Below are 12,048 nucleotides of genomic sequence, written 5' to 3'. Positions count from 1 at the left end.
GAAGAGAATGGTGGCTTGGACCTTTAGTCCAGTCTAACAGTATGGGTGTGTGTGCTGTCCTGCTGGAGTTATGAGCTCTCTGCTCTAGGCAAATGGAGAGCACCACACCCTACTTAAGCTTCCAGTTTACTGCTGGAAGATGCCAGATATAGCCTCGTGTTCCTCTGGTTTAGCCCCTTTAGTACAGCTCCGGTGTAGTGTTTGTTTCCTGTTTTTGACCTTGGCTTTTTAATTGACGTTTCTCTTGCCTGACGATTTTGTACCTTTGAGAATGGAACCAGAAGCTGTGGATGGCACAGGCTCTGTCCAGTCGCTTAAATGTGGGTGTCTTGGACCTATAATGTGTTACGTCACCACAGGAGTCCGCTCCAGCGACTTCTGCTCCGATCACCAGGCGACACAGTGTTCATGCCGGGTATGGTGCTGGTGATGGGAGAGGAGTCGATGCCAGCGGCACTGGTGTGCGCAGGCTCCGATCATCCACTGGGCTGGGTTATCTTGGGATCTGCAGTACCGCTTGCTGACTGTGGGTGGCGTGTGTCTTCCAGATGAAGTTGCCAGCGTTCAGCTACAGCCAATGGGAAGACACCACACCCTTCTTATTCCCCCTCCTGTCACATGACCACTGCCAGAGATAGTTCTGATTTCCTGGCCCCTGATCCGCCCTATTCTGTTTTGTGATTCCTGTGTGCTGACTTCTGCGTGTTTTCTGACTACCCTCCTGCCTGCTGTTTTTGTACCTCGCTGCCCGATCCGGATTTGACCTCTGCTATGTTTTCTGATTACGTCCTTGCCTGCCAATTCTGTGCCTGTTCTGCTATTCCTGGTTTGACCCTGCCTGACGACTACTCTCATCGGACTGCAGCCTTCCACAGGTAGTGATCTCCAGGGCCCTGTGTAATTCCAAATCCCTGTATAGGGGTTAAGGGGTTTCAGGGTTCTGGGGGTCCTGCTTGGTGAGTGGCTTCCCTCTAGTCTGTTCATTACATCCCACTTGAGTCTGTTGATCCAGGCAGGCGTTGCATTATGTCGTCCACTCTGACAGTATGGGTGTGTTTGCTGTCTTGCTGAAGTTATGAGGTCCCTGCTCCAGGCAATTGGAGAGCACCACAGCCTACTTAAGCTCCAGTTTACTCCTGGAAGCTGCAAGATATAGCTTTGTGTTCCTCTGGTTCAGTACCCTTAGTACAGCCCTTGTGTAGTGTGTTTGTTTCCTGTTTTTGACCTTGGCTTGTAAATTGACGTTTCTCCTGGCTGACGATTTTGGACCTTTGCTGCCCTCTTGGTTTTGACCCAGCTGCCTAACTATCCTTTCTGCCAACTCAGCAACTGACCCCTGTGTCAGTCAAGATCCCTGTATAGGGAGTTAAAAGGTGAAGGCCTGGGCAAACCCAGAGCTTTGGGAAATGGAGAAGCTTGTACCAAGTCTTTTTGATGTGGCCATTTTTGAAGTACCAGGCGACCACTGACTAGCCACTTTACATTACGAGATACAATGACTGGATCTAGTCAATGGCTCAATGGATAAACCTTAGGTTAAAAGGTAATATCTGGCATTGGATAATCAACGTGCAATCTAAAACAAGGATGTACTTACTAAATAGGCCAAAATGTAGCCTCTATGAGCACTTTCGAAAGACACGGCCATGCCTTGGTGGATCAATCTCAAACCCATGCAGGGCTCCCATGTTGGTAAAAAATGGACCTAAGCTTCTTGAAAAGTGGATAATGCACCACCGCCCTGGCATGTCAGCTACCTGTGCGCCCCTGTATACAAACGGTATGACTGGTTGGTAGTCAATGAGAATCTTGATGTCTCGAAAATTGTATATTACACCCCTAGATATGCTGCTGGGCAATGAGCCCGAGACTTGTCTTTAGATTCCAAAATCTGTGAGTTATACAACAGAATGAGTCACTGTTTAGTAACACTGGTTATATCCAGAAAATTTCCTTTGATTGCTGATTGCAAAACAAGCTGACGGCACTGTCGTGCTGTGTTTATTACCACGACGGGTTAGTATATGCAGATTTCATGCAAAGAACCCAGACGACGCCGGGTCTACCATTGGAGAAAGCAAGAATCCGACAGGTGGGATTGGAACCTGTCTATAGAGATGCAGTACTGGAAATGTCTGCGATTGTTCTACAGGCTGAATTCTATCTTAGCTCGCCCCTATCATATTATCCATACTGGGTGAAACAAAAGATATTGTATATATGGTTTTTTACGAGTTGTTTACGTATGCAGAAAGCTTGTGAGTCCTGCTTGACTTTGACTCCCTTCCCACTCGGCAAAAACCTGTGAGTCTTTCTTCCCCTGCCCACTCATAGAAAAAGCATGGTTATCCTGCTATTCCCTGCCTAGTCCTAAAGAAAGCCTGAGAGTCATTCTTCCTTCCACCAAATCATAGAGTCCTACTTCCTTCTACTGATCATAGAGAGAGCTTGTGAGTCTTTCTTCCTTTCACCGAGTCATACAGAGATCGTGAGTCCTTATTCCTTTTACCCAATAATAGAGAAAGACTGTAAGTCCAATTCCTTTGAACCACTCATAAAGAAAGCCTGTGAGTCCTTCTTCCTTCCAACAAATCATAGAGTCCTATTTCCTTCTACTGATCATACAGAAAGCCTGTGAGTCCTAATTCATTCCAAACATTCATAAAGAAATCTTGTGAGCCCTACTTCCTTCCAGTCAGTCATAGAGACAGCCTTTGAGTCTTCCTTCTTTTCACCCAATCATACAGAGAGCGTGACTCCTACTTCCTTTCACCCAATCATAGAGAGAGCGTGTGAGTCCTACTTTCTTTCACCGAATCATAGAGAGAACATATGAGTCCTACTTCCTTTCACCCAATTGTAGAGAGAGCGTGTGAGTCCTACTTCAATCCACCCAAGCATACAGAAAGTATGTGAGTCCTACTTCCTTTCAGCGAATCATACAGAGAGCGTGTGAGTCCTTCTTCTTTTCACCCAGTCATAGCGATTGCATATGAGTCCTACTTCCTTTCACCCAAACATAGAGCGTGAGTCCTATTTCCTTCCACCAAATTATACTGGGAGTGCGTGAGTCCTACTTCCTTTCACCCAATCATACAGAGAGCATATAAGTCCTACTTCCTTTCACCCAAATACAGACAGAGCCTGTGAGTCCTACTTCCTTTCACCCAATCATATAGAGAGCATGTGAGTCCTTCTTCCTTTCACCCAATCATACAGAGAGCATGTGAGTCCTACTTTTTCCAACCTAATCATAGAGCTTGAGTCCTTTTTCCTTCCACCCAATTATGTTGGGAGTGCGTGACTCCTACTTTCTTTCACCCAATCATAGAGAGAGCATGTGAGTCCTTCTTCCTTTCACCCAATCATAGAGAGAGCCTGTGAGTCCTACTTCCTTCCACCCAATCATAGATAGCGCATGAGTCCTACTTCCTTCACCCAATTATAGAGACATCCTGTAAGTCTTCCTTTTTTTTACCCAATTATACAGAGAGCTGTGGGTCCTTCTTCCTTTCACCGAATCATAGAGATTGCATGTGAATCCTACTTATTTTCACCCAATCATAAATTGAGCCTGTGAGTCCTACTTCCTTCTTTTTACCCAATCATACAGAGAGCGTTTGAGTCCTTCTTCCTTTTACCCAATCATGGAGAGCGCATGAGTCCTTCTTCCTTTCACCCAATCATAGAGCGTAAGTCCTATTTCCTTCCACCCAATTATGCAGGGAATGCGTGAGTCCTACTTCCTTCCACCCAATCATAGAGAGAGCATGTGAGTCCTACTTTTTTCCACCCAATCATACAGTGAATGTGTGAGTCCTACTTCCTTCCACCCAATCATAGGGATTGCATGTGAGTCCTACTTCTTTTCACCCAATCATAGAGAGAGCCTGTGAGTCCTACTTCTCTCTTTTCACCCAATCATACAGAGAGCGTGTGAGTCCTACTTCTTTTCACCTAATCATATATAGAGCCTGTGAGTCCTTCTTCCTTTCACCCAATCATAGAGAGCGCGTCAGTCCTACTTCCTTTAACCCAATCATAGAGCGTGAGTCCTACTTACTTCCACCCAATCATAGGGATTGCATGTGAGTCCTACTTTTGCTCACCCAATCATAGAGAGAGCCTGTGAGTCCTACTTCTCTCTTTGCACCCAATCATACAGAGAGCATATGAGTCCTACTTCCGTCTACCAATCACACAGAGAGCATATGAGTCCTGCTTCCTTTCACCCAATCATAGAGTGAGCTTATGAGTCCTACTTCTTCCACCCATTCATAGAGAGAGCATATGAGTCCTACTTCCTTCCACCCAATCATAGAGTGAGCTTATGAGTCCTACTTCTTCCACCCATTAATACAGAGAGCCTGTGAGTCCTACTTCTTCCACCCAATCATTCAGAGAGCCTGTGAGTCCTACTTCCTTTCACCCAATCATACAGAGAGCCTGTGAGTCCTACTTCGATGTGCAGTGCCACCTCTCCATCCATTCTATGCCAATGGCCACCTCACCGGGGAGAAGGTGGGCCGGGGGACCCCTGTGTGTGGCGAATGTATGGCTCCGGAGTGTGCATTAGAAATGTTTGTATTGGGTATAATTACAACATGAACAAAAAGTGCATTCTGCTTCCGGGATTTTACTTTTCGAGTCTTTTCTTTGGAAGAGAAGTCCCCGCTGCTATCGCTTTGTCTGCAGTCAAAGTATGAAAAATGGGAAGACATTGTAAGGAAACTTACAAAAAAAATCCAAGAAAAGTAGCAGACATTGATTTATATTCCCCTCCCTTCATCTGGCCCCATCTTGATATTTTAGCTTAAATTTCTTATTTCACGCCTGAGAGTTTTTTCTTTGTAAGAAGTTTATCTGGGTCACGGTGAGCGGCCACGGAACAAATTATCTCCCACAACCAAGATTTCTTACTTTTTTATGGTAAATCTGACTTTCCGAAAAAAACACAGTGATATCTTCTAAACCCGGAATAAATATGTAAATAATAAGGTGGGTGTTAGGTGAGATCCAGACTAACTTCTGCTGCACCAGGAGGTGCGAACCTTGCCAAATGTTACTGTTTACATCATAGACGTCACCTTAATCTTACAATTTAAAAGGGTATTTACATTCCTGCAAATGCATGTTATTCATACATGTACACAGTGATGTCACAGTACAGGGATAATGCACACAGTGATGTCACAGTACAGGGATAATGCACACAGTGATGTCACAGTACAGGGGTAATACACACAGTGATGTCACAGTACAGGGATAATGCACACAGTGATGTCACAGTACAGGGATAATGCACACAGTGATGTCACAGTACAGGGATAATGCACACAGTGATGTCACAGTACAGGGATAATGCACACAGTGATGTCACAGTACAGGGATAATGCACACAGTGATGTCACAGTACAGGGGTAATACACACAGTGATGTCACAGTACAGGGATAATACACACAGTGATGTCACAGTACGGGGATAATACACACAGTGATGTCACAGTACAGGGGTAATACACACAGTGATGTCACAGTACAGGGATAATACACACAGTGATGTCACAGTACAGGGATAATACACACAGTGATGTCACAGTACAGGGATAATACACACAGTGATGTCACAGCACAGGGATAATACACACAGTGATGTCACAGTACAGGGATAATGCACACAGTGATGTCACAGTACAGGGATAATGCACACAGTGATGTCACAGTACAGGGATAATGCACACAGTGATGTCACAGTACAGGGATAATGCACACAGTGATGTCACAGTACAGGGATAATACACACAGTGATGTCACAGTACAGGGATAATACACACAGTGAGGTCACAGTACAGGGATAATGCACACAGTGATGTCACAGTACAGGGATAATGCACACAGTGATGTCACAGTACAGGGATAATGCACACAGTGATGTCACAGTACAGGGATAATGCACACAGTGATGTCACAGTACAGGGATAATGCACACAGTGATGTCACAGTACAGGGATAATACACACAGTGATGTCACAGTACAGGGATAATGCACACAGGGATGTCACAGTACAGGGATAATATACACAGTGATGTCACAGTACAGGGATAATACACACAGTGATGTCACAGTACAGGGATAATACACACAGTGATGTCACAGTACAGGGATAATGCACACAGTGATGTCACAGTACAGGGATAATGCACACAGTGATGTCACAGTACAGGGATAATGCACACAGTGATGTCACAGTACAGGGATAATACACACAGTGATGTCACAGTACAGGGATAATGCACACAGGGATGTCACAGTACAGGGATAATATACACAGTGATGTCACAGTACAGGGATAATACACACAGTGATGTCACAGTACAGGGATAATACACACAGTGATGTCACAGTACAGGGATAATACACACAGTGATGTCACAGTACAGGGATAATACACACAGTGATGTCACAGTACAGGGATAATACACACAGTGATGTCACAGTACAGGGATAATGCACACAGTGATGTCACAGTACAGGGATAATACACACAGTGATGTCACAGTACAGGGATAATACACATAGTGATGTCACAGTACAGGGATAATGCACACAGTGATGTCACAGTACAGGGATAATGCACACAGTGATGTCACAGTACAGGGATAATACACACAGTGATGTCACAGTACAGGGATAATGCACACAGTGATGTCACAGTACAGGGATAATACACACAGTGATGTCACAGTACAGGGATAATACACACAGTGATGTCACAGTACAGGGATAATACACACAGTGATGTCACAGTACAGGGATAATACACACAGTGATGTCACAGTACAGGGATAATACACACAGTGATGTCACAGTACAGGGATAATACACACAGTGATGTCACAGTACAGGGATAATGCACACAGTGATGTCACAGTACAGGGATAATACACACAGTGATGTCACAGTACAAGGATAATACACACAGTGATGTCACAGTACAGGGATAATACACACAGTGATGTCACAGTACAGGGATAATACACACAGTGATGTCACAGTACAGGGATAATGCACACAGTGATGTCACAGTACAGGGATAATACACACAGTGATGTCACAGTACAGGGATAATACACACAGTGATGTCACAGTACAGGGATAATGCACACAGTGATGTCACAGTACAGGGATAATACACACAGTGATGTCACAGTACAGGGATAATACACACAGTGATGTCACAGTACAGGGGTAATACACACAGTGATGTCACAGTGCAGGGATAATACACACAGTGATGTCACAGTACAGGGATAATATACACAGTGATGTCACAGTACAGGGACAATATACACAGTGATGTCACAGTACAGGGATAATACACACAGTGATGTCACAGTACAGGGGTAATACACACAGTGATGTCACAGTACAGGGATAATATACACAGTGATGTCACAGTACAGGGATAATACACACAGTGATGTTACAGTACAGGGATAATGCACACAGTGATGTCACAGTACAGGGATAATGCACACAGTGATGTCACAGTACAGGGATAATGCACACAGTGATGTCACAGTACAGGGATAATACACACAGTGATGTCACAGTACAGGGATAATGCACACAGTGATGTCACAGTACAGGGATAATACACACAGTGATGTCACAGTACAGGGATAATACACACAGTGATGTCACAGTACAGGGATAATACACACAGTGATGTCACAGTACAGGGATAATGCACACAGTGATGTCACAGTACAGGGATAATGCACACAGTGATGTCACAGTACAGGGATAATACACACAGTGATGTCACAGTACAGGGATAATACACACAGTGATGTCACAGTACAGGGATAATGCACACAGTGATGTCACAGTACAGGGATAATGCACACAGTGATGTCACAGTACAGGGATAATACACACAGTGATGTCACAGTACAGGGATAATACACACAGTGATGTCACAGTACAGGGATAATACACACAGTGATGTCACAGTACAGGGATAATGCACACAGTGATGTCACAGTACAGGGATAATGCACACAGTGATGTCACAGTACAGGGATAATACACACAGTGATGTCACAGTACAGGGATAATACACACAGTGATGTCACAGTACAGGGATAATGCACACAGTGATGTTACAGTACAGGGATAATGCACAAAGTGATGTCACAGTACAGGGATAATACACACAGTGATGTCACAGTACAGGGATAATACACACAGTGATGTTACAGTACAGGGATAATACACACAGTGATGTCACAGTACAGGGGTAATACACACAGTGATGTCACAGTACAGGGATAATGCACACAGTGATGTTACAGTACAGGGATAATACACACAGTGATGTCACAGTACAGGGATAATACACACATTGATGTCACAGTACAGGGATAATACACACAGTGATGTCACAGTACAGGGATAATGCACACAGTGATGTCACAGTACAGGGATAATACACACAGTGATGTCACAGTACAGGGATAATGCACACAGTGATGTTACAGTACAGGGATAATACACACAGTGATGTCACAGTACAGGGATAATACACACAGTGATGTCACAGTACAGGGATAATACACACAGTGATGTCACAGTACAGGGATAATGCACACAGTGATGTTACAGTACAGGGATAATACACACAGTGATGTCACAGTACAGGGATAATACACACATTGATGTCACAGTACAGGGATAATACACACAGTGATGTCACAGTATAGGGATAATGCACACAGTGATGTCACAGCACATTTCCCATCAAAACATGACATCTATGACGTTCCCTGAGTCATATGGGGCGTCTGTGCAAAATTTTGTGATTGTAAATGCGACGGTGCGGATTTCTTTAGCGGACATACACACACACACACGCATCATTATAGAGGGGGAGCCAGCACTGCCTATGAATGGCATGATACAAATAAAAAGTATAAAATTCACAAATTCATTCCTACTGTCCTATAAAGCAAAATGAGATTTTTAACAAACAATTGATCAATAATTTGAGCCACCCCTGCCACGTCACGGCAGATCTCAATAGTGGGGGTCCTACTCTATATTATATAATTTAATCTCATTTTGCATTACAGTACAGTTGGAATAATATGTGAATTTTTACTTTTAATTACTTGCAAGCCATTCTCGAGCAGTGCTGGCTCCCCCTTTTCTGTTACACACACACACATATATATATATACACACACACACACACACAAGCATACACACACACAGATACACACACACAGACACATACATACACACATATACACATACACACACACATACATAGACACACACACATATACACACACACACACACACACATACATAGACACACACACACACACATACATACACATACATACAAACACACATACATACACACACATACACACACATACACACACACATACACACACATACATAGACACACACACATACATAGACACACACACACATACATAGACACACACACACACACATACATACACACATACATACACACATACACACATACATACACACATACACATATATACACACACACTCACTCACACATACACACACACACATACATAGACACATACAGACACACACACACACATATATACACACACACACATACATAGACACACACATACATAGACACACACACACACATACACACACACACACACACACACATACATACATAGACACACACACACACACATACATAGACACACACACATACATACACACACACATACATACACACATACACATACACACACACATGCATACACACACATACATAGACACACACACACACACATACATACATAGACACACACACACACACATACATACATAGACACACACACACACATACACACACACACGTATACACACACACACACACACATACACACACACATACATAGACACACACACACACACATACATACACACATACACATACATAGACACACACACACACGCACACATACATACACACACACATACACACACATAAACATATATATACACACACACACAGACACACACATACATACACACATACACACAGACACGCACACACACACACACACACACACATACACACACATACACATATATATACACACACACACACAGACACACACATACATACACACATACACACAGACACGCACACACACACACACACACACACACACACACATACATACACACACACATACACACACATACACATATATATACACACACACACAGACACACACATATATACACACATACACACAGACACGCACACACACACACACACACACACACACACATACACACAGACACGCACACACACACACACACACACACACATACATACACACACACATACACACACATACACATATATATATACACACACACACAGAGACACACATACATACACACATACACACAGACACGCACACACACACACACATACACACACACACACACACACACACACACACATACACACAGCTTTATATTTTAGATTAGGCAGCTGTTCTTAGTACACTTCCCTAGGATATTGCTTTTCCTGCCCTCACTTCCCCGTATTACTTTGTACAGGATTAAAACAATTATGAATAAATTTCAAAAATGTCAAAAATTCCAAACTGATTTCATAAGGATTTCGGAGCCACAACTGGGGGTCTCACGCTGGAATGTGTTTATTCATCTAGGCGGCCAAAACTGTTGTTCTGAGAAGTTTATCCGATATATAAAAATGACATTTTCTATCCAAATGTCAACAATTTCGTGGAGGAACGGACCTGGGAGAACTCGCTGTGCTGGTCCAACCTAAATTCAGTTTGGATTAATTTTTAATGAAATTTTTTGGTTTATTTATCTGACCTCTGACCCAATAGCATATGCCTGGCGCCAAATACTGTAAGATACAACACTTGGGCTGATGCTGCGTGTCATGTATCCAGCTGGGGTATTATGTATAGAAGAAATGATATATTCGTCATAAAAATTCAACATTTTTCTTATTGTCTCAAGTGTGTCACGGTCTGATGTGATCTCGGGGGGATCTGGGATCAGAAGGTCACCACGTATTGATCGCAGATCCGCTTTAGTGCCCACTCGTCGTTTACCCTGAATTGGAGCAAATTTAATTCCATCCAATAATGAGGGGGTTAAGGTTCATTTCTATCCTGCAGTGATCTAACAGGTAGTTGTAATCTCTGCTATAAGTAGCCATTCATAACTACTTCCTAAGCTGGCTATAGCTCATACCTATGCTGTCCACTTGGAAGGAGCCAGTCTCTGGAGAAAGCTGTGGTGTGTTTTAGTTGCAGCTGTGAAGTTCCTGCTGGAGTGTTATTCTTGTATCTTTCTCCCGTTTGTCTCTCCTGCCTCGTGTTGTCTTATTGCAGTGACAAGACTAGCTTCTCACTAGCTTTCACTAGTCAGGGTGAGTTCAGGGGCCAGCGAGGGCCTAGGCACGTGACAGCGCATGGTGGAAAGCACCTGTCTAGGGACATTAGGGATTGCAGGGATCAGCCTCAGGTGAATGTTAGGAGGTGACCCCGCTCTCCTCTCCCTAGCCCCATGGCCCTCTGTTGTATTGTTACCCTGGTGTTCCCTCTGTGTTATACCACTTGCCTGGTGTCTTCTCGGACCTGACGCAACAGGTGTCACTTTCTTCACTGAATCACCATCATATCCAATAGTGGTGCCCTTGTTTAGCTTTACTAGGAGTTTTTATGAGGTTGTCAAAAATGATGTGTGACGCCCTGGACCAGCCAGGTAGTCACAGGTAGACCCCCTGCACAAACACCAGCCCCTAAAAAGGTGTAACCAGCCAACCTAAAAACTCTGAGTCACCCCTCTCAAGTCTTGACGTTCACATCCGGGGGAGGAGCCAAGCGGTTGGCCACGCCCTCCGAGCAGTTTGGAGAGCCTGAGGTGGGAAAAACACGAGAGCAGATGAAGTTAGGGAGGAGAGGAGAGTAGTAGCAGTGTGT

At 43.8% G+C, this 12,048-nt stretch overlaps 1 protein-coding gene across 3 annotated transcripts in view; it reads right to left on the bottom strand.

The window, feature by feature from the left end:
- Positions 1-12,048, bottom strand: part of SHISAL1 (shisa like 1) — a 175,083-nt gene that overhangs the window by 76,705 nt on the left and 86,330 nt on the right. The window lies entirely within an intron of this gene.

The sequence above is a fragment of the Anomaloglossus baeobatrachus genome, chromosome 4, assembly GCF_048569485.1.
Source record: "Anomaloglossus baeobatrachus isolate aAnoBae1 chromosome 4, aAnoBae1.hap1, whole genome shotgun sequence".
NCBI classification, from domain to species: Eukaryota; Metazoa; Chordata; class Amphibia; order Anura; family Aromobatidae; genus Anomaloglossus; species Anomaloglossus baeobatrachus.
This window is presented reverse-complemented; position numbering and strand designations above follow the sequence as displayed.